At 45.7% G+C, this 24,297-nt stretch overlaps 1 protein-coding gene across 26 annotated transcripts in view; it reads left to right on the top strand.

Moving 5' to 3' along the window:
• Positions 1-24,297, top strand: part of LOC105484792 (pleckstrin homology domain containing A6) — a 156,997-nt gene that overhangs the window by 65,803 nt on the left and 66,897 nt on the right. The window contains exon 1 of one of the 26 annotated variants that reach the window (XM_011746753.3): positions 2,958-3,290. The exons of 23 other annotated variants lie outside the window; for them this stretch is intronic. The gene's annotated coding sequence lies outside the window, so the exon portion shown is untranslated. Of the gene's footprint in view, positions 1-2,957; positions 3,291-23,031; positions 23,098-24,297 lie in introns of those variants that run through there. 2 more of the 26 variants (XM_011746752.3, XM_011746756.3) reach the window with 2 other exon arrangements.

Here is a 24,297-nt window from a genome sequence, read left to right as displayed (position 1 = left end):
GCACCATCACCGGAGGCATTCTTCCTGACTTCCTTCTCCAAAGCAGAGCCTCTTTTCTCTCCCTAAATGTCCTTTACTACGATTTTTTTTCCCCCAAAGCCTTTGAGCTTTTGTGTACTCTTTCCCTGCTGCATGTCTCAGAACCAGCTTTTATTGTAGGTGAATCTTTGTTCTCTGTTCCTAATCATTTCTAGCAGGATGAGAGATTGGCAATCAAGCAACTATTTATTACATTCCTACTATGTACAAGGCACTGGTATAGGAGCCGAGAGGGAAGGCAAGGAATTGCAATAAATAGTCCAATCCTTAAAGAACTTCAGTCTCTTGGAAAGATTTTTTTGGAGTAAAAAGTCAGTTGAAGATCAAGGTTGTATGTAAATGACAGTTGAGTGGTAAAGACAGTAGTAGGAATGGGGGAAGGGGAGGGAGTAAGAGATGGCCAGTAGTAGGCTGAGGCACTTTGGTGAACTGGGCTAGTGGATTTCAGATCTGACTGCTGTTGGGATGAGAGACTGAAATAGGAGAGTCAAAGTTGACCTGGCAGTTATAAGCCCGCTTAACCAGGAGAGTTAACGTTGACATTGATAGAAGTAAGAGTGAACTTAGATGGGGAGCCCATTCATAATTGATTTTTTTTTAGCCATGCATGCACAGTAGTCAAACAATACTGAAAAGTATTCAGTGAAAGTCTCTCTCTTGATCCATCTCCGATCTACGCCCAGTTCCCTCCTTGGAGATGATCACTGTTACCAGTGTCTGCTACATCCTTCCTGAGAGGCTGTAAGCCAGGGGTCAGCCAACTGTGACCCATGGGCCAAATCCAGCCCACTAGCTAATTTGGCATGACCCTTAAGCTAAGAATCGTGTTTATATTTGGTGCTGGAAAAAAAATCAAAAGGATAATGATGTTTTGTGACACATGAAATTCAAATTTTACTGTCCACAAGTAGAGTTTTATTGAAACACAGCCACACTCATTCATCTGTGCCTTTTCGTTTCTGCTCATTTGTTTACTTGTGGTGGCTGCTTTTGCACTATGATGGTAGCATTGAGTACAACATGGACTGTATGGCGTACAAAGCTAGAAATATATATCTAACCCTTTACATAAGAAGTTTGCTGACTCCTGCTTCAGGCAAATATAATAATATTGGTAGTTGTTAACATAAATTATTTCTTAGTCCAAGAAGTATCATACTAAATTGATACTATCTTCATTTACTGTATCTTGGACAGTTCCTTCTCAATACAGTTGTGCATTACTTAATGTTGGGGCTACATTCTGAGAAGTTCATTTTTAGGCGAGTTTGTTGTCATGCGAACATTATTTAAAGTGTACATACACAAACCTAGGTGGTATAGCCTACTACACATGTAGGCTTTATGGTGTAGCCTATTGCTTAAACCTGTACAGCATGCTACTGTACTGAATACTGTAGGCAACTGTAACACAGTGGTATGTGTGCACCTAAATATAGAAAATGTACAGGAAAAATGCTATAATCCTATGGGAACACTTTTGTATATGTGGTCCATCATTGACCAAAACGACCTTATGTGTCGTGTGATTGCGCAATGGTATCGTTAGTCAGTGGGTGGTCAATCTTAATTTGATCGTAGCATGCCAAGTTTAAGGTTCAGGCTGGTTACCCTCAGGAAAATGCTCAGTAGGTGGTTGGGCTCATGGGACTGAAGTTCAGAGCCTGGAGGTTGAGATGTGAGGGAGAACTGCAGGGAGCCTTCAGTGTGAATCGGTCTATGACATCAGCCTGCAGGTCAAAGATTTCCCGTAACAGAAATGATGCATTACGTGCTGAGCACTGCGCAAAGTAAACTATGGATGTTAACAGAGTGACAGAAAGACAGTGAATGAGAGACATGGAACCAGTCCCTGGAGGAACAGTAAATACTACAGGCAATTTAGAATTACCTTCTTGAGTCAGCTGGTGACTGGAGGTAATGTGGAGTGGTGAGCAGAGGGGAAAGAGCAATGGGCATTTACTGAGTGCCTACCACGTGCCTAAGTATACATGTTACCTTATTTACTGTGACTCAGTTTGGATCCTTAGCCTCATTTTACGGATGAGGAAATCGAAGCTCAGAGAGATTAAGTGATTTTTTTTTTCTTGCAGTCAGTGATCCAAGTGAGTATCTAGTTGTATTAAAACACGGTTCCAACTGACATTGGCTGATTGATGATTGATTGACAGGGTCTCGCTCTGTTACCCAGGCTGGAGTGCAATGGTATGATCATAGGATCATAGCTCACTGCAGCCTCAAACCCCTAACCTCAAGCAATCCTCCCAAAGTGTTGAGATTACAGGCATGAGCCACCACCCGGCCCATCTGACTTTTAAGCCTCTTATTTTCCTTCTACCTTCCAAGATGCTGAATCGGGCTGGGAGTCACTCCCTGGCTTTGCCAAGCCGTGTCATCATTCTGGCCTCAGCTCTCTCATCTGCAGAATGAGGCGTTTGTTACCACAATTGCTATAGTCCCTTCTTAGTCTCACCTGGCCAAATTCTATTATGGGTGGAAACACAAAGGAAAGGGGAGCTCCATAAAAAGGATATGTAGAAAATTGGGAGAGGTGAGGAAGATGAATTTAGCAATTTATATATGTCAGACCCAGTTATCTAGAATCGGATCCTTAGGAGAATATTCCCTAATATGGAGGGAAAGTCTCAAAGTCTCTGCTCTTAAGCTGCAGACTCGCCTGTTGCCCTTATTGTCTTGATCCTGAGTGCCACTCAAGCACCTGGACTTGAACTGCTGGAAGGGCTGGGGCTGGGAGAGACAGTGGAGAGCACCTGGCAGGGCTCTCTCCCAGTGCCTGCACCTCTGGGCTCAGCTCGGCTGGGCTAGCTTGGCTTAGGGTTTCAGGAGGAGCTGCAGCTAGAGGGCTGTCTGATGTTTCCAAGGAGCAGGCTGGGTGGGGAGTGAGGGGAATGCGAGGGCTGCGGGTAAGCCATCAGACCCGAGGAACTGGGGGTGTGAGTGTGTTTATATAGGACTCTGCCAACCTGCAGTTTCAGATTTCAGAGCCAGCTTTATTGGGAGACGTTCCTTAGGTTTTCAGTTAGTGCTGGAGCAAGGAGAGAGCTGACACCAGAGTCTTCCTGGAAGGCTGGGGGAATTCTGGAATCCGCGGCTCTCTCCCTGTCTCCTTCCTTCTCATGGGCGCTGCATCCGCCACCCTTGGCAGTTTTCTCCGATCAGAAGTATTGCTTCACTCCTTCTCAGTCGGCAGCCTGCGTCTCCCAACTGGGTCCTAACGTCCAGCATGGAAGGTAAAAATCTAGGGTCCTGGGGATCTCTGCTAGGAAGAACCGGGGCCAGCCAAACTTTCAGTGGAGAGGACCCAGGAGAAAAACTCACATGTTGGGCAAAGAGGCGTATTTCACAGTAAGGCAGATATGAATGAGTGTGAGTGTGTGAGAGTGAATGTGTGTGAGTGTGTGTGTGGTGCAGGTACTTCTGTTAATAGTTGGGAAGCAAATCTTTTACCTCTTCTTCCTCTTCCTCCTTCCATTTACCCCTTCTTTCTCTCCTAGCAAATAAGAATATTGCATAAATGTTCATCTTTCTCAGGGTCTCTCATTAAAAAGTTAAAGAAAGTGTCTAATTTCTAGAAGGTGACTATTTCTTCCCTTGGGGGCAGGCGCTGCAGAGGGAATTTAGAGACATGAGTACAGAGCCATGTGTATCCAGAGTACTGATGCCCCTAAGGTAAGTCCTGGATATTGTAGGTGCTTAGAACACTTGTTTTTTAAAATTTTAGATGGTGGGGGGTGGGGTACACATACAGGTTCATTACATGGATATTGCATAATGCTGAGATTTGGGCTTCTGTTGAACCCGTCACCCAAATAGTGAACATAGTACCCAATGGGTTGGTTTTCAACCCCTGCCCCCATCCCTTTCTCCCCCATTTTGGAGTCCCCAGTGTCTATCTACTGTTGTTATCTTTATATCCTGGAACATTTCTGATAAAGCTACCTGAAAGTCCTGTAGCTGTCTGTTGGGAAGGTGAAATCCGTATGGATTCCAGCATGGTCTCCATGTGAAATTAGCTTGAACCAACCCAAGGGATCAAAGCTATGAGGGGCAAGTGACAGGAGCACTTTCTTCCCAGTGCCTCAGAATTGGGCAGGATGGAAGCCAAAGCCTTGGAAGAGGGGGAGGAGGAACTGGCATTTTGCCTGAAAGCAGAAATTTGGGCAGGGCAGGTGATTGGTGGGTGGTGGGTAAGGTTGGCTGAATGTGGCCCTGTCTTCCCAGGGTTTGTGTGGTGTTTCTTAGTGGCAAGGAGCAGAGATCAGAGAACTGCCTCATACAGGGGCTGGTGGGTGGGCAGCCTGGCCTGGCTGCCATGGAGCAGTCACTGGTCCTGTGGGCAGCACATGCTGTGAGGCAGGATCTTGCAGGAATGGTGGGTGGCCCAGGCTCAATGGGACACAGCCAGAGGCTGGAGGTGGTTTTTGAAAAGCAGATTTGGGGTGGTGAGATATACTTTGGAGGAGGAATGTGGTGGAGAAAGTTAGAGAAAGAATATGGGGTGGATGGAAAGGAACAAAAAGAGGGATTGGGGAGTCCTAAACTGTGACACATTCCAAAGCTGCAGCCAGGCAAGGGATCTCAACTCTCAATGTACATATAATCCAGAATAGGTGAGAAAACCACCATTTGCCTACTGACTTCTTTTTTTTTTTTTTTTGAGACAGAGTCTTGCTCTGTCGCCCAGGCTAGAGTGCAGTGGTGCGATCTCGGCTCACTGCAACCTCCACTTTCTGGGTTCAAGTGATTCTCCTGCCTCGGCCTCCCGAGTAGCTGGGATTATAGGTGCCTGCCACCACACCCAGTTAATTTTTGTATTTTTAGTAGAGACAGGGTTTCACCATGTTGGCCAGGATGGTCTCGATCTCCTGACCTCAAGTGATCCGCCCGCCTCTGCCTCCCAAAGTGCTGGGATTACAGGCATGAGCCTCTGCACCCGGCACCTACTGACTTCTGAATATAATGAGAGAGATGTATGAGAGGTGATGTGGGCTGGGCAAAGTGCAACAAAAATACATTTTAAGCCTAAGAAATCATATAGTGCAGTTGAGTTTAGAAGGCAATCACACAACCATTTATTAGGCAATATAATTAATAGGTTGTACAGCCTGGTTATTTTTGAAACTATGAGGATTAAACTTTTTTTATTTATATCACCACCTACTTCCAAAAAGAATTCATAGCATCTTTATGTATTTAGTAGATGCTGCTGAGCATAATTTTGGCCAACAGACTCATAATTTCTTCCTTTTGTTCAATTGTGCAGTGCTTTGCAGCTCAAACCAAGTGCACTTTCATATCCACACTCCCATTCTAGCTCCATTTAGCAGGTGTTTATGGATCCCTCTTCTTCCCTAAGCAGTGTGCTAGATTTTGAGTATACAGAGATGGAAAAGAACTGGATCTGCCTTCAAGGATCTCTCAGTCTACCGCAATCCTGTAGGGACGACGGGAAAAATATTCCTACAATATAGATGAGGAAACTGGAGCCAAAAGATGCTGCTATGGTTAGTCAGCAGGAGGGGCGGATTAGAATCCAACTCCTAATCCAACATGCCACAGTACTGCATGCTCCTCCCTCTACCCCACTGCCCAGCAATGCATGCACTTTCCTTTACCTGTTCGTCCCCCATACTTTCTGCATCAGAGTAATGAGAAAGAAGCAGTGATAGGAAAGGCAGAGTGGAAAACTGCTCCCTGGTATGGAACCAGTCCTCTCTGGGCCCCTCATCGTGCAATTGAAATGGCATCACTGGGTCTATGTCTTTGTTGTGTTACCAATTTGATGATCTCTACCGTGAACCAGAGGCATACTTTTCCTCAGATAATTCTTGACTTGGAGTAGATTGCCTTCCTCTCTATTCTCCCTGAATTATTTGAACAGGCAAGGATATGGTAAAATTCAGGGGCTCACAGAAATTTAAGAGGTTTCAGTAGGGTGGTAGCTGCTCATTGGACACCTGCTTTATAAAATAACAACCAACGTTTGTTCAATGCCTTGTAATTGGCAGAGTGCCTTTAATATAAGTAAAGAATAGTATGCGTATTAATTTCCCCCTCCCTTCCATACCTGCCCTACTCAGGTTTTCTAGAAAGGTCTGAATACCAAAAGCATAGGATCTTTGTCTTAATTTTTAGGCTCAAGCTAAAAGGGACATGGAGCCGTCTTCTGGCTGAGTGATTCCAAAGTTTTGGTCTGTGACAGAGTTTTCACCAGTCTGAGGTAAAATAAGAACAATAGGGAAAATGTACCACTTTTTTTCAGAAAGCAAAATATATTAGAAGACATCTTTTGGGGGCAGGAGATGTGCTGAAATATTTACTAACATCCTTTTTCAGAGCTGATGGTGAGAGTAGATGGTAGTCAGGCTTTTAAAATGTCCTTATTTAGCAAAATTAAAAGTTGGCAACCTTATATTGGTTCCTCAAATTTCATTTTTTGAAATTTTTATTGGTCCATGAAATTAAAAAATTTTGCCTCCATCAGGACCATTTCCAAACAGAGGAGACTCTCCCTGATAAGGCCAATTTTGGGGCAGATTCCTGAAAACTTGAATTCTGATCTTGTCACTACCATCTTTCTCTGTGGATCTTTAGAATGTGATAAACCGATAAACACATTGAGTCTTTCTCCATTCTTACTTTGTGAGAGGTTTCTACCTCCAGGGTCAGGCCCCTGGTGAAGGAATGTGCTCTCACTTCCTCTTCCCGTTTGTCCTGAATAGCAGGGATAGCAGACTTTCCATCATCTGCAGGGCTTTGGGATTAGGCCTTGCCCATTCTTATTCCCAGAGTCATCTTTTGGAAATGAGGGAGGTCATCTTCTATCCTTGGAAAAGACCAAGAAGATCTGTGGATTGGATTTTGGGAACAGCGTGAGAAAACATGTTTTTAACTGGGTGGGTGAAGTCAAGAACATTTAAAAATCTTGATATCAGTTTTTGAAATGGTGGGTCTTCTTGAACTCTCAAGAATATAGGCTAAGCCTGGCACGGTGGCTCACACCTGTAATCCCAGCACTTTGGGAGGCTGAGGCAGGTGGATTGCTTGAGCTCAGGAGTTCAAGACCAGCCTGGGCAACATGGCAAAATCCCATCTCTACAAAAAATACAAAAATTAGCCAGGCATGGTAGCACACGCCTATAGTCCCAGCTACTCAGGAGGCTAAGGCAGGAGGATCGCTTGAGCCCAGGAGGCAGAGGTTGCAGTGAGCCATGATTGCACCGCTGTACTCCAGCCTGGGCAATAGAGTGTGACTGTCTCACCACCAGCCCCGCATCCCAAAAATAATCCAGACTGGAGCTTTTGTAAATGTGGAGACTCCTGGGGGTATTAGAGTGTCTGAGTCTCCTACCTTTTGAGGATTCAGACCTGGAATTACAACAAATATGTGGGAAACCCCAGACAGGTCCCCAGCTGCCAGAATCTGAGACACATGGTTGGTGTGCACATGTGTGCAGACTTGTATGAGCAAAAGCTTTTAGGAAAAACTCAGTTTGAAACCACCCTAGGAATTGGACTAGGTGCTCTTTTTGAGGTTCATTCTAGGACCCTTTTCCTAAAAGCAGATACCCAGGAGCTTTTTCATCTAAGAAAACTTTCTGATTTTCTTCATCCCATTTTCATGGCCTGAAATAAGAGCCCTCCTAGCCTAAGAAAGTGGTTGAGGTTCCTAAATTAGGAAGGTTGTTCAATTGTGGGGAGAGGGTGAGAGGGCGGCAGATTCCCGAGCTTTCTCAGGGCAAAGAGGCATAAGGAAAATGACTAAAGGGAAGATTAGGCTCTGATCTGGAAGACCAGGCCAAGGTGTATGAGATTTTCTTTTCCAGACAGTTTCTAGATAGTGATGGGTCAATCCAGCAGCATAGCCCTTAAGAATGGTGATGCAGGAAAGCCTGAACCTGTGACTGATGATGGATACCATGGGGCTGCTCAAACTAGCAGAGGAGAGAAAGAAAGGAAAGGATCCAAGAAGTGTAAATTAAAGATAGCTGCCACTTGAGGAGTGGTACCTTCTGCAGGGTAGACCCCTCTGTGCTTCATCTGATGGCTCCACCTAGGGTTGGGCAGATGAGTGATGGTGACAGGTAGTGGTTGTCTTTTCTTTCCTTTTTTTTTTTTTTTTTTTTTTTTTTTGAGATGGAGTTTCACTCTTGTCCCTCAACTGGAGTGCCATGACATGATATTGGCTCAGCACAACCTCCACCTCCCGGGTTCAAGCGATTCTCCTGCCTCAGCCTCCCGAGTAGCTGGGATTACAGGCGAGCATCATCACACTCAGCTAATTTTGTATTTTTAGTAGAGATGGGATTTCTCCATGTTGGTCAGGTTGGCCTTAAATTCTGGGCTTCAGGCAATCTGCCCACCTTGGCCTCCCAAAGTGCTGGCGTGAGCCACCGTGTCCGACTGGCAGTGGTTTTCTTAGCCCACCTCTGGTCCCCTCCAGTGGTGGCTTTCCCCAAGGAAGCTTTCTTCAAGGAGGATCTTGTCTTAACTTTGGATAGGTTTGGGACACAGCATTAGCGAGTACAGCTAAATTCTTAGAGATTAGAATCTCTTCTGAGATGTTCAAGCCAGAAGGAAGAAGTTGTTAATCATTCAGCATGGCTTTTCCTGAATGCAAAGACCAGCCTGGGCAACATGGCAAATGCAAGGTCAACAAGGATATTCCTGGACCTTTGAAGATGTCCCCCTCCTTATCATGGTGAGATTATGGAAAGCAATACCCGAACTTCAGGGCCAGCTTTGTCTCTAACTTGCTTCATGGTCTTGGGCAACTCAATCCTTCTCTGTGGGCCTCGGAGTCTTCATTTGTAACATGAGGGAATTGAACTTGATTGCCACCATCCTCTTTGTTTAATTCCGTATGCCTCAGGTCTCCATGTGATACACAGTAGGGCCTTTCCAAGAATTTCATGTAGACTTTATCACTCCAAGAAAAGAAGCATCCACGACCTCTTTCTGAACTGCAGGTTTATTGCCCAACAGTTGTACGCCTGTTGGAAAAGTGACTGAAGGTGGCAGGATGGACTAGGTATTCTCATGATAGCAGATCCAGGGTCAGAACTGAGAAGTCCACTTGGATGACTGTGCCTTAGAGTGAGTTGAGTCCATAATAATCATCAGTAAGTCCCTAAAACGTATGACTAGAGCCAAGAGATCTGAGAATTGCCCAGCATTTTTCACTGTTACTGACCAGGGCTGGTTTCCCATTTTAAAAGCCTCCTGAGGCCATGAAACAGCATCAGGAGAAACATGCCAAACCTGTTCAGATGTGTGTTGATATGTTTGTTTCTCACCCTAGTGTCCCATCATCATCATCCCCCTCACAATTGGAATTCCTTCCTTCAATTCCTCATAAACTCAGAGAGAAGCCCCCCTTCTCTCACAGAGAACAGCCCCTCTTCTCTCTGTTTCCTCCACAGCTCTGTCATTTATCCCCTGGGAATGCCCCTAGGGAATAGGTGGTATGGATGAAGCCATGGGGTGGTGGTAGGGTGAGAGAGGGCTGGAAGCCCAATGAGGTGGGGACTTGGGAGGCGTGTTTGGATTCTGTGGGCATGTCTATACCTGAAGTCCAACCAAATAACACTTTGCCTCCGCCAGCTCTATTCAGCGTAGAAATGCAGCAGATTGCTGTAGGCTGATGAGCTGTTCTTTGAATCCTCTCCCCTGTCCCATGCCAACATGCATTCCCAGGAGCCAGCTCCAGACTGCAGGAACCCACAGACTCTCCAGACTCGTGATGAGGCAAGTGCTTTGACTGGCTGTCAGCATCTTTAGCTTAACTCTGGTGACTCTGCTGAAACTCCTGTCTTTGGGAGCTAGAGAGGTGACTTGTATAGCTCTATACTTCATTATCTGAAATATTTGGGGCCTATGGGTTAGAATGGTAAAGTGGTACACATTGTTTATTACATAAAACCTTCAGTAGGGTCTGGAGCAGCTCTGTAATCAAACACATTAATATCCTGCAGCCAGACTGAGAGTGTCACATGAGTGGGGTAAATAAAGGCTGTAAAGAGTCTCATGCCAGTTCAGGTCGCGGTTTGCTGCTGTATGTGCTTAAGTCAGGTTGAGTTGTGCTGCCAGTTAGGACAAAACTTTCAGTTCAGATGTTTGTAGGTTTTGGAATGCTATGAAAGCATTGTGGCTCTGGATTGCCTCATATATTCTTATAAGGTGGGAATTGGTCTTCCCATTTTACGTATGAGAAAGCTAGAGTTTAGAGAGGATCAATAACTTGTCCAGTGACATTCAGCTGATGAGTGAGCTGAGCTGTCATTCCAATCCAGATCTGTCTGCCTGCAGAGCTAGGCTTTTCCTCCAAAGTAATACATCTTTAGAATGAATGAAGACGACTCAAGGGTGGGCACGGGGAGCTCTGACTTTGACATCTTCTCTGATTAGGGGAGTACTTTCTGGATATCTGATAAGGATCATTTATTGGCTTGTTCTTATTTATACTTTGACTTCTGCGATCCCAGTAGGCTAATGGCTCAGAAGAGAGGAAGCTAAAGTTCAGTCAATTTTGTGGCTTACAAGAAGAATCCAGCTGACTTTGTGGGGGCTGTGAGAGCCAAGAACAAATGGGGTCAAGTTGGATTTAGTGAGAGATGCATCATCTGCAGTGGAAACAACCCCCATACAGCCAGTGAAATGCACAGTGCTTCCTGCTTCCCCACCCATTGCCTGACTGGAAAAGTGTTCCCTTGAGTGGGGACCTGTCTTGAGAGAAGGATTGTCCTCAATGATCACGAGCCCTGGGTAAGCTTGAGAGTGATGAGCAGCTTGAAACAGGGAGAATTCAATTAGGGAGTCTCTCTGGTCTTCATTAGTAATGTGAAAAAACAGTCAAAGGAAGCACTAATTCAATCTGCTGAAGATGCAGCCTACTTTTAACACATCATTGGAAAGATGGACCCTGGTCTGTGGTCTGGGCAATGGCATAGATAACCTCCCTCTTCTATCTTCTAAGTACTGTCAGATGGCGGCTGCCATATCTGGGTCATCTCTAGGTCAGGCAAGATCTGGACTCTTAATATCCAGGCACATGTGTCCATGGTGATCCTCTATGGTGAGGAGCCTGCAGTCAGTGAACTCCAAGCAGTAGAAGGGCCAGCCACTCTGGCAGGGGAGTGGCTTGTGCTTTACTAGGAAGACACCCATTAGGAAGCGTGGTAGGTTAGTTTTCACAGGAACAAGGAACATCTGCTCCAGCCAACTAGAGAACAGATGGGGGGAAAATATTCTTAAAGGGGCCATTAGCTCTTGGAATTGGTGCCAGGCAAGTAGGCCTTTCTAAAGAAGACATGAGGGGGCAGGTTAAACCTCTTGGCCTGAGAGAACTGTGAGGCCCTAAGACAGTAGAAGACCCACATTTGCTTTGGAAAGTGCAGGAGAAAGAATGCAAGATGTTTTCTCCCCTCAATAATGGCTGTCCTCTGGGAATATGTCTCAAAGCTGTGTCAGCTTGCTGGCTGCCAGCTCAGAGCTCCCTGAGTCCTTCGGTCAGCAGTCCTCCCCTGCCAACTTCCCTATGGACCTTAGCTCACCTATATGACATACCCCACTTCTGTAGCCAACTCCCTCTTAAACATCCCAGGAGCTCTTCTGCACTGGGCAGTAGGAAGCTCACCTGCTTTCACTGACCCTCCTTTTTCTTCCTGTCCTCTCAGATGGCCTGGTCTCTAGGATAGTCCCCGTCTCCCAGCACCCTTTTCTGCTGTCTTCAGACAAAATTCTCAGTGCTTTCCCTTCTTCCTCCTGTTTGCTTTCCTTTTCTTCCTCAGACCAACCATGTGTGCAAAGTCTAGATGGCGATTTTGGGTCCTCCAGAAGTCATCTTGTCCCTTCCTCTAGGATTAATTTGTGACTTCTGGGTACAAGTTACTGACTACTCAAAGCAGCTTAAGCCCCAGAGGGAATTTAATTATAAGGGTGCTGGGGTGTCTGTTAGAGCTCGAGGTCAAAGAAATGGCTGGATCAGAGGAATGGACTAAAAGCAAGAAGCTGAATGCCACAGGTATGGTCTTTGCGCCTCTCTGTGTGCTGGCTTGTTCATTTCTCTCATGACAGAGAGGGCTTTCAGCTTCCTGGTTAGTCTATAGGAAAGAAAAGATGGAGAAGCAGCTCCTTCCTGTGCACACCACCAATAGCGTTGCCTGGAGAAGGGCTGATCTCTTTTTTCTCTCCATCTCAGGTCCCATCCCTGGGGAGGGATTTTGGCTGAGCTGAGATCAGGTGGCTACCTCATGTAACCACAAGAGTGGGGCGGGTTTAGGCATATGGTTATTTCTGCTGTAACCGTGGATCTAGGGATGGGGCCAGTTTCTAGAAAGGGGTTAGTACTTTCTATTGCACATTAGCCCTTCTTGGACCTCTAAGCCTAGGGGAGTCTGGCCTGGAGAGTTTACACACCCCAACTCCTTTCGCTTGGCTCTTCTCCTGCCTGGCATGAGGACTGGCAAGGCCTACCAAAGAGCAGGGTAGTCTGACTGAAGGAACCTGGGGCATGGCTGTGTGTCATTGCTATTCCCCATGTGCAGAAAAGACCTGGAACCTGGACCTTGAAGGCCATTCAGTCCCCGACCCTCCCCTCAGGTACCACTCTATCCTTTTAGTAAAGTCTTTCATAGATGATTTGATTGTTCCATTTGACACTAGGGAGTCAACATTGAAAAGTCTCGCTGTTGGAAAGCTCATTGTTTCTAAAATCACTCTTTCATGATGTAACTGAATCCATCCATCGTCTCTCATTCCATCTGGGGCTCACAAGGAAGACTCAGGCCCACCATTTTGGGACTGAATTAGTGAATATGAAACTATTTTTGCATGAGGAGACAGGGGCTTGGCCCAGGCTCTATGGGATTTGGAAGCATTTTTGACTGGCTGCTGCCCTTCATCGAAATGAACCCCTGAGGAGAAGAGACACGTATCTGACTACTTGTAGAAATGCCCAAGAGCACTCCTCTAGATTCCTGTTTCCCAACTACAGGCTCCATGGGACCAGAGCCAACTGTGAACCATGAGAAAGGTGTGGAGGGTCAGGCAAGTCAAGGGGGAGAGATATGAGGTGTAGGGGGAGGACAGCAAAGGGGTTCTAGACCAAGATTCCCTCTATCACTCGCATTGATGGACCTTGGGGAGGTTGGGCAATCAAAACCTGCAAAGAACCCTAAACCCTTTTGCATCTTTGATAAGAAACAGCTCATAGTTAGCAATGGAGAGGGGGACCGAATTTTAGTTCCTACATTTCTGACAGTTCCACAAGCTGGGGGGTTGAGACGATGATAACCAAGACTGCATAACAGGCATCGTTTTAAGCTTTTTATGAATATTAAGTCACTTAATCCTCACAATAAATCCTATGAAGTAGAAACTATTACTCACCCACCATGTTGCCGATGAGGAAACTGAGGCATAGAGAGATTGAATAACTTGTCCAAAGTCCCATTGCTAGTATGGAGTAGAGTCAGGATTCAAATCCAGGCAGTGTGGCTTCCCAGCCATCCTTCCTTTTCTCTCTGACCGATTGGGGAACCAAACAGTTCTCCCCCAGGTGAACAGAAGAAAACACCACCTGATGTCAGCTCCTCCAGGACGGTGACCTTGTCCTTTCCAGCCATGTGCTAAGGCCCAGTGCCTTACGCCCAGCAGAAGTTCTTGTTGGAAAGAGGAAAATTAAAGGGGGACGAGGATTAGTCTTTATCTTGAGACTTTCCAACAAGAGAAATTTACATTTAGACATTCCTTGTATCCATGTATTTTCCTACCAGAAGGTAGTGTTTAGGAGTTAAACGTCACATCACAGACAAATGTTTGAGCAGGAGATTTTTCTTTTTAGGAAGAAGGATATGTTAGTGACTTTCTCCATCTGATTCAGACTTTATCTCTACCCTTGTCACTAAATTCTTTTCCTTTCTCTCTCCATGAAGCTGGTAGTTAAAAAAAAGAAATCTGGAGGAATGGGTACGGTGGCTCTCTGGTTACAGTGGTAATAGCCATGTTCCTAAATCTGACCTCCTTTCTTTGGGTCAAATTGGATAAACTCTCCATGGTGCTGCAGGCTTTTTCTTTCTGCTCCCCTTCACTCTGTGATGCCTCAAACCTCATTTCCGTCCACGCTCTCTGCAGACACAGAGTACTGAGGCTGGAAGGAGAAGGAGCGGGACAGGCAGACCCCACTCTCTGCTCTGAGTAGTGTGTGGGAGGAGGCTGGAGAATGGAGCACTTCTCTCTGATCCTGCCTGACTCTCTTGGAGCCAGAGAAGTGGGGGTGTCTCTGAGTGAAGCAGAGGGAGAGCCTGGAGGGGCTCAGGAGCTGGGCTATTTCTGTAACACAGAGCACATCTGCAGCCAGCCACAGAGAAGGTCAAACTCTGGGCGCACGGCTGGAATGCAAGGGGCCAGGCAGCTGGGGGGAGCTGTGGTTTCATCCTTTCTGGCAGCTTAGAGGGCCGCTGTGATGCCCTTTGAGGAAGGTGGGGCTACTCACAGCGAAGCGGGTGGAGCAGGGAGGGACTCCGCCCTGGTAGATAGTGATGATGGTGGAGGGCATTGGAGGAGGGTAGGGGAAGGCATGCAAAATCCAAATGTCCATCACATGTGGTGGAGAGGAATTTAATTCCAAGGTGTGGGGGCTCTAATTCATGCTCTCTGTCATTAAAAAAAAAAAAAAAAATCAGGCAAAGCACTGTGTGAGAGGAAAGAGAAATAATGCTGACACAGGAACAAGGAGGCCACAGAAACACACGCATGTGAGTGTGCACCAGTGTTCAGAAGTCCACGCGGGGGGGGGGGTACACTTACACTGTTCCCTTCCAAGGCCATATCTAACACACATATTTTTATCTGTAGTCTTTTTCTTAATGAGGACCATGCCCCGCCCACCACAAATTGTATAAGCTCCAGGCCCCCAGAAACCCAGATCTGTCACTGCATCCATGACACTGACACACACCCCCTTCCTTGGTCCCCTGCCTGAATGTCATGAAGCCCCTTCCTCTGCACATGTGCACCCCGTAGCTTCTGTGCCTTACCCTCATCCTCCCGCATGCATGTGTGTGGTTTGGGGCTTCTTGAGTTTCCGTTTATAGTTAGAAAATTGCCCTGCTCTGGCTCTGGCTTTGTCACAGGAGGCTCGGTCTTGGCTCGGTCTGACTGCTGCTTGACCTTTGGCCAACCTGCCCTTGGCCTGGCCTGCTCTGGCCACCTAGAAGCATAATCTGTTGGTTTGTTTTCCTTCTCAGGCTGTGGGTCCTCCCCAGCCGAATCGAAGCCTCTAAAATGGGGTGAGGGTTTCAGATGGGCAGTTAGCCTTCGGAAGGAGCGCTTCCCTGAAGAACCAAAGGTGCTCAGGATGGGCAGCTCTTTTGTCCTATCATTTGCTCTAGGGGCAATGAGATTGCCTTTCTCAGGTCCAGTGCGCCCCAAGGGAACAAGGACTTGCTACACACCTTATATAGCTGGATAGCAGCATAAGCACTAGAATTGGTTTTTTTTTTTTTTGAGATGGAGTCTTCCTCTGTCACCCAGGCTAGAGTGCAGTGGCATGATCTCAGCTCACTGCAACCTCCGCCTCCCGGATTCAAGCAATCCTCCTGCCTCAGCCTCCCAAGTAGCTGGGACTACAGGCGTGTGCCACCACACCTGGTTACTTTTTGTATTTTTAGTAGAAACGGGGTTTCATCATGTTGGCCAGGCTGTACTTGAACTCCAGACCTCAGGTAATCCGCCCACCTTGGCCTCCCAAAGTGCTGGGATTATAGGCGTAAGTCACCGCATCCAGCGTAGAACTGGATCTTCTTAGTCAGTTATTTCTGTCCAGTAATGTTGACCCTTAGAATGGACTTACTTTCAACTATGACACACATACAAAAGCCCGCCTCCCAGTTCAAATTATACTAGGAACAGACCTCCCTCACATTTGAGATTCTCAGGTGTTAATTATTCTGGCTCCTAAGTACAGGGGAGAGGGTACTATCTTGATGGATAACTTCTTTAGGAACAAATTATTAAGCATCCATCTGTATGTGTCAAAGTGTTGAGGGGTTTTACAGTCAAAATTGAGCCATTGTCTCCTAAGGATAAACAGTCCAAGGCAGATGCAGACAGATAATGATTATTGGCATTTATTGAACATTTACCAAGTGCCAGGAACTTTCATAAATTTTTTACGGGTATAATCTTATTTACTCCTATGGTGAACAGATAAAAGGCCCATATATTATCCCCTTTTCACAGATGGGAGAATGAAAGCACAGAGAGGTTAAGTTCCTCACCCAGAGTCCCTCAGGTAGTAACTGGTGGAGCCAGGATTGGAACTGGGGCAGTCTGACTCCAGAGCCAAAAATCTCAAGGCTAATGCGGATTCAACTCAATAAAAATAAATGAAAGGATTAGCTGGTAGGATGATGCATGAGAAGGGAATTTCAAGTTGCACAACTAACATAAAGTGGGAAGAAAGCTGGCTTTGGGCTGTGTCCTGGGCTCTAATCCCAGTTCTCTCACTTCCTAACTGTGTAGCCTTGGGCTAATAACCTGACCTCTCAGGTTCTTCCTCCGCAACAGCAGGACAGCAATACCTATCTCTGGGGGTTAAGCAGAGAATTCGCTAGGCTTGGGTAGGTGTTAATTCCCTTCTTTCTGTGCCAGTTGTCAAGTTTTCCTGGGAGGGTGAGGGGTAATTTGGGAATTCAAGGTTAGTTCTTATTTCAAGAAGAAATGTTCAACCAACCCTCCAATACCCTATCTTCTGGACAAGATTTCCTGCCATCACCACTACCTCTTATCCTCTCGGGACTGCCTGGAATTGTAGGAGAGACAGGCTGGAGAGAGAGAAGGGTGTTTGGCTTAATGCAGCTGTCAAGCAGCTGTCACCCTCTGGCCACTCTTTCTTCATCTTCTTTCTATCCTTTTAAAAACAAGGACATTCTCTTGCATAACCACAGTATAATTAACAGACTCAGGAACTTAATAACATCCATACAATTCTATTATCTAATATGCAGTCCATATTGAAATTTCACCAGTTGTCCTAATAATGTCATTAGAATCCAATTTAGGATCATGTCTCTTTTCTCTCAGTCTGGAAAGTCCCTCAGCCTTCCTCCATGTTCATGCATTGAAGTTTTCTTAAACAGCACAGGATCCTCTCTGGGACTTCCTGAGCCCTGTCCTGTCTTTCCTCATCCCTGAGCAGGGCTGACTAGAGTAAGGCGATTAAGATACTCCCCTTAGGTGCAAAGCGTAAGAGGGTGCCAAAAAACTCAGTAGTCAAGATAAATAACATTTCAGTGCAATAATTTAAAAATCAAAATCAATGCAAACATTTTATGAAGAACAAAATAGTAACATTCGAAATAAAGACAGGATCCAAAACAGTGCCACTTTAAGCCATATTGGAGGCTGAGGCAGAAGGGAAATTCCAGTAATGCTGGCCCTGTCTTTATTTGAAATGTTAATATTTCATTCATCATGGATTTTTAAGTTAATTTTTATTTCAAAAATATCGTTTTAAAATAAGTCTTGGGCCGGGCGCGGTGGCTCAAGCCTGTAATCCCAGCACTTTGGGAGGCCGAGACGGGCGGATCACGAGGTCAGGAGTTCGAGACCATCCTGGCTAACACGGTGAAACCCCGTCTCTACTAAAAAATACAAAAAACTAGCCGGGCGAGGTGGCGGGCGCCTGTAGTCCCGGCTACTCGGGAGGCTGAGGCAGGAGAATGGCGTAAAAACCCGGGAGGCGGAGCTTGCAGTGAGCTGAGATCCGGCCACTGCACTCCACCCTGGGTGACATAGCGAGACTCCGTCTCAAAAAAAAAAAAAAAAAAAATAAGTCTTGGTTGGCTGGGTGTGGTGGCTCATGCTTGTAATCCCAGCACTTTGGGAGGCCGAGGCGGGTGGATCACCTGAGGCCAGGAGAGGAGTTTGAGACCAGCCTGGCTAACATGGTGAAACCCTGTCTCTACTGAAAATACAAAAATTAGCTGGGTGTGGTGGCACATGCCTGTAGTCTCAGCTACTTGGGAGGCTGAGGCAGGATAATTGCTTGAACATGAGAGGCAGAGGTTTCAATGAGCCAAGATCACACCACTGCACTGCAACCTGGGCAAGAGAGCGAGACTCCATGTCAAGGAAAAAAAAAAAATTCTGATTACTGAGTTTCTGGATGCCCCTTAAACTTTGTGCTCCCTCCCCCACCCCCACAGAGTGGGCTTTCTCCCTCTGCCAGTCACCCCACCCTCAGAACAAGTTGGGAGAGAGAGGTGGGGCTCCATGCCAGGAGGAAGAAGGTTAGGGGACAGAGAGAAGAGGCGGGAGGGGAGGGGTAAAGAGGCCTGGAACGCAGCCGTGTGTCTGGCCAGGAGCTCTCTAACAGCTTCCAGCTGCTTCCACAACCTCCAGACTTCCGCCTTGGGAGTGGCATTTGGTTGTTTTTTTTTTTTCCTGCTCTTCACCTCAAATGTGTGATCTAATTAGACTTTGCATCTCTCATTTCTGTCAGTCTTCCCTGTCTTGCAGTGTTCCCCTTAGTTGACCTGTCCCGACCCTGTTTCCATCCATCCCGGGAGCCCCTCAGGTGCTGCCACTGGTGCGCTCCAGGAGCATCCACCCAGTGCTGGGTGAGCACCACAAAGACCAAGCCAGGGTGAGAGACACAGGTGTGTGTCAGCCAGGGTGAGGGACACAGGTGGGCATCAGCCAGGTCGGGGCAGCTCCTTGTGGCCCTGAGAAAAGAGCTTCGACTGAGGTTAACAGACCCTGAGGTTAGCCTTGCCTCAGGTATATGAGGTGGGTTATCTCAGCCAACACTTCCAGCTTCAGGGCTTTTGTTTTGTAAAGTGAGGGTGGTACTAACACTTTTCTGCCTACCTCATAAGACCATAAAAGAACCAAATGGGATAATGATGACAGTGCTTTGTGAACCGTAAAGGATTTTATTTGATATTTTCCCTTCTGTCATATAACAAATAATCCTTTATTTTGATTAAGACCGTGTTCAGGTCTGCTGCATTATTTGATCTAAATCCATGAGAAGAGTACAGGCAGATTCAGGACCCATGTTCATCTCTGCCTGTAACCAGCATTTCTGTCAGACTAAAGCAGGTCACTAGGAAACCCTGCCCATTCCCACCCTCATTCCATCACCATGTAAAACATAATGGGTGTGCCCAATAATAGGAGTCGTCATTTTAATGTCTCAATTGAAGGCTTTTCTTTTTCATAGATTTATTGAGGTATATGATAAATTGTATATATTTAAAGGGTAAAATTAGGTGCATTTTGTGAAACCATAACCACAATTGAGATAATTAACATATATCCATCACTCCCAAGTTTCTTCCTGCCTCTTTGTAATCCCTCCCTCCACCCTGGCCCCAGGCAACCACTGGTCTGCTTTCTGTCACTATAGATTAGTTTGCATTTTTAAGAATTTTATATAATGGAATCATAGAGTATATACTTTTATTTCAGGGAAGCCTGGCTCCTTTTATTCCGTATAAATATTTTAAGATTCATCCATTATGTTGCATGTTTCAATAATTCATTTCTTTTTATTGCTGAGTAGTACTGTGTTGAATGCATGTAACACATAACGTTGTACCCATGTGTTCATGGACATTTGAGTTGTTTGTAGTTTGGGGCTGTCACAGATAAAGCTGCTGTGAACATCTGTGTACAAGTCATTGTGTGGACATAAGCTTTCATTTTTTTCAGGAAGTCAGTGGGTTGTATGGTGCATGGATGTTTAAACTCTTCAAGAAACTGGGAAACTGTTTTCTAAAGGGGGATGTACCATTTATATTCTTAGCAGCAGTATATGAGCATTCCAGTTCCTCTACATTTTTGCCAGCGCTTGGTATGGTTAGTTTTAAAATTTTAGCTATTCTAGTGGGTGTGGTTAGAGAGAGCTCATAGTAGTTTCAATTTGCATTTCCCTAATGACTAATGATGTTGTCTTTTCATGTACCTTATTTGACATTTGTATATCTTTGGTGTTGTTTGCTATCTTAACACTAAGTTGTGAGAGTTCTTCATAGGTTCTAGATAAAAGTCCTATGTCCATTATATATTTTGCAAATATTTTCTCTCTGTTTATGGCTTACCTTTTCATTTTTGTAACAATGTCTTTTTTTTTTTTTTTTTTTTGAGACAGGGTCTCACTCTGTCACCCATGCTGGTATGCAGTGGTGCCGTCTTGGCTCACTGCAACCTCCCCCTCCTGGGTTCAAGTGATTCTCTGACTCAGCCTCCTGAGTAGCTGGGATTACAGGTGCACGCCACCATGCCTGGCTAATTTTTGTGTTTTTAGTAGAGACGGGATTTCACCATGTTGGCTGGGTTGGTCTCAAACTCGTGACTTCAAGTGACCTGCCCACCTTGGCCTCTGAAAGTGCCGGGATTATAGGCATGAGCCACTGTGCCTGGCCTGTAACAGTGTCTTTTGAAGAGCAAACTTTTAAATTCTGACGAAGTTCAATTTATTGATTTTTCTTGATGATGCATTTTATGTCATTTTTAAGACATCTTTGCCAAATGCAAAGTCACTAAAATTTTCTCTTGTGTTTTCTTCTAGAAACCTTGTAGTTTTAGCTCTTCCATTTATGTCTATGGTCCATTTTGAGTTAATTTTTTAATGAGAGGGTCAAGGTTGTTTGTTTGTTTGTTTGTTTGGTATCATACCAATACAGTGCCATGTATTGAAAAGGCTGTCATTCTCCTTTGCATTGCCTTTATAGAAAAACCAATTGACCAAAATGTGTGGATTTATTTCCAAACTCTCTACTCTGTTCCATTTATCTATACATGTGTCTTTATGCCAACACTATGTTGTCTTGATAACTGTAGCTTTACAATAAGTCTTGAAGTCAGGTAGTTTAAATTTTCCAAACCTATTCTTCTTTTTCAAAGCTTTTGGGTATTCTGGATCCTTTGAATTTCCATGTGAATGTTAGAATCAGCTTGTCAACTTTACAAAGATCTGCTAGGGTTGTGGTTGGGACTGTGTTATATCCACAGAAAATACGGGGAGTGTAGACAGTTTAACAATATTGAGTCTCCTGATCCATGAAAACAGTATCTGTCTCCTTTTATTTGGATGTTGTTTAACTTCTTTCATCAATGTTTTATAGTTTTCAGTGTATAGGTCTTGCGCATCCCTTGTCAAATTTATCCCTTAATTTTACACTATTATAAATGGTGTTTTAAAATTTCCTTTTTTCATTGTTTGTTGCCAGTATATAGAAATACAACTGATTTTTCTGTATAGACTTTGTATCCTGAGCCTTTCCTCCCTTGCTTGAAAATTCAATTTAAAAGAGCAGGGACCTGAAAATATCAAGGGGCAGGGCATTTGCATGACATGATAAACATTTACAATGGCTCTAAAAACTTGAGCATCTTTCTGTCCTAAGTCATAGATAATTTCAGTAGCAGCCCTACAGTAGCTGTGCCTGTAAAGGATGGGAAGGAGGGGTGGTATGGTAAATTCTGACACTACACAAGTAGAACACCTCCAGATCTCTGGGATACTCTTGAGGGTGAATGGGGCAAGTGGGAATGCAGTGCAGCCCCTTTAAGGAACCTGGCCAGCCAGCCAACTGCGGGCTGCTAGGAAGGCAGCCCAGGAGATAAGATAAGGCCCCCTGGCATGTTTAAAGCAGGGTCCTGAGCCACAGCGGCTGGGCTACTGATAGGCAAACAGGAACCAGGGGTGATAAGGAGGAGGTGCCAGCTACTAAATCCGGGCTGGCAAGAGGAGTAGCCGCCAAATCACTCCTCTGGGGCCTGAAAGGAGAAAGGGCTATTTTAATTGTGGGTGTGTAGGGAGAGGGGGCACTTGTATTCTCTGTATATCCCATTTATGATCATGGTGAAAAAGAAAAATCCTACTGGGCTGTACTTAAAGGCACTCTGTTTCACATGGAGTAAATGCTCAATAAATATAGACCTATTGAGTTCCTTATGCTCTAGTGAGATGCTCTGATATGGGATTTAGAGACTACCTAATTTCTTCCTCAAATGAGGAAAATCCTGGCAAGGACTTACTCTCACAAGCCTGGCGCTGCTCATTTGCACGCATCTGCATAGATTTGCATGTGTCCTACTTGTAGATACTTTTAGATTTCCCCCAAATCAGTTGCCTATTTTTAAAGGGATAAAGAGAGAATTTATCTCTTCTTGTTCTTGCTCACCTTTCATCTGTATCCTCCAAAGATGCTAAAATAATTTCTGCAACTTTGAACTATAAACAATACCTGTGGTTGCATAGTTTATGCAGATAGAAGCAATTCTTTGCCTGATGATGTGTTTCTCCTCTTAATTTCTATTATAATTCCTGGTTCTGCTCTCCAAACTTCTGAGTGGGACAGAGAGATATTAAGGTTAAAAAAAGAAAACAAAAAACCCTCTAGCCGAACAGCCAGAGGCTCAAATTGCTTAGAAAGGAATTAGTTCACTCTACCTGGACAGAGCAGTTAGAGGCAGTTTCGTGGATCTGAAGACCACCTTCCCACTGCTTCCCATCCCAGGGCTAGGGATGCTGTGACTATCTTTGTCTGCTCTCCTTCCTCCAGGAATAAATAAAAATATCATCCCTCCCCCAGATCCCAGCTCCTCTATTGGCCCGCCAGGCAAATATTTCATAATGTGGGCTCATCCAATTGGGCATCGTGCCAGAGTCAAGAGCCTCAGGTTGCGAGTGTGCTCCAATCAGGCGGGGTGGCCTGGGTGGGACTAGAGGGCTCTCCTTCTCCACACGGGAGGTGGCAGCATTACTCAGGTGGATGGCATCCAGGTGGGAGTTGCTACTTTCTCAGGGCAGAGTAGAAGGGACAGGGCTGTCCATCAGCCAGCCCGGCTGGCTGAGGCAACCCAGCACTGAAGGGGTTAAGGCCAGCCAGCATGTGTGGCTGTTAATGATTGCTACCCACCAGGGACCTGGTGAGTATTAAAGGAAAACCTTCTCCCTATTCCTCAGTGTGAAAGGAGTCAGGACTAGAGGCAGCAGAGGGAACAGCAAAGAAGAGCCGGTGAGTAAGTGGTTATCTGTCTGGTCTATGTTTGTCTGAGTAGCTCTGGAACAGAAAAAGGAAGCCTAGATATACCCATTCCATGAGCTAGAGTGGGCTTTTGTTACAACCAGATACAAATTCTCAGCTTGAGACCAGATTCCAGTATCATTACTATGTATTAGAAGGAAATCTTTAAAATTATCTTAGTCCAAGGGAGTGAACTACTCAGCGTGGAAGCCAGAGATACAAACCATTGTCTGTCCTGATATCAAGACAATGGTTTTGTGTGGACCTGAACACAAAGCTGGAGCGCTACTCTTCCTCCCTCTCTCTGAGCCATTGTCTCCAGAAAGGGGCTCGGTAGCTCTAGGCAGAAGCAGCGTCGGCCTCTCTTGTGGGCCGATTTCCTGGATGGGGCCACGGAAGGAAGGCGGAGGGGACAGAGCCACAGGAGACTGGCATGGCTGTGCTCCTGGTTTTAGCCTTTTACTTAGCAGTGTCAGGTGTGGTGAGATGTAGGGTAAGACAGAACCTGGCGGGGGTGGGTGCAGAGAGTTTCGGGGAGAACTCTTCACTCATTAAGAAGACAAGGTTGTCAGTTGAGAGCAAAACTGAAATCCAGGAAGAAAGAGAATCAACCTTTTGCATTTAGATTTCTACTGCCCCCATTCCCTCAACTTCCCCTTCAGGTCCCTCATCCCTTCAACCTCCAAAACATTTGTGCTCTTTGACCCTGGCACCTTCTAATGACAGTTTTGTGCAGGGGGTGTGGACAAGAATTCCTTGGCTTGGAGGAGGAGGTGGGCGCCCTGGCTTTTCTCAGCTGATGCTATCTCTCTCTGTGTGTGTACTCATGAATGCCCACGTGGTTTAAAAAAAAAAAAAAAAGGAGGGAGACTGTCACCAAAAAGGAACTGCTGACTTTACTCTCCTCCTGCCCCCAGCTAGGATCCCTTTTGTTCCCTTGCCTCTTTCTTGGGAGGAAAGAGATTCGATGACATAGTGATGCTAGGTTGAACCTAGGGAGGAATTCGGGGCCCTGGAGAGCCTGTTGGGTAGGAACAGGGTGCTCCGTGTGCCAGTTTTGAAGGCAGATTTGAGCGATAAGGTAAACCCAACCCCCTGGTGGCTTTCAGCTGTGGTGCTTCCTCTGGCTAGGCTGCCCATGGGCAAACAGAAACCGGCACAATAGAGGGAAGGTGCCAGTCACTAGACCCAGCAG

The sequence above is a fragment of the Macaca nemestrina genome, chromosome 1 (assembly GCF_043159975.1).
Source record: "Macaca nemestrina isolate mMacNem1 chromosome 1, mMacNem.hap1, whole genome shotgun sequence".
In the NCBI taxonomy this organism is placed as follows: domain Eukaryota; kingdom Metazoa; phylum Chordata; class Mammalia; order Primates; family Cercopithecidae; genus Macaca; species Macaca nemestrina.
The sequence above is the reverse complement of the archived record's forward strand: the minus strand, read 5'-3'. Positions and strand labels throughout refer to the sequence as shown.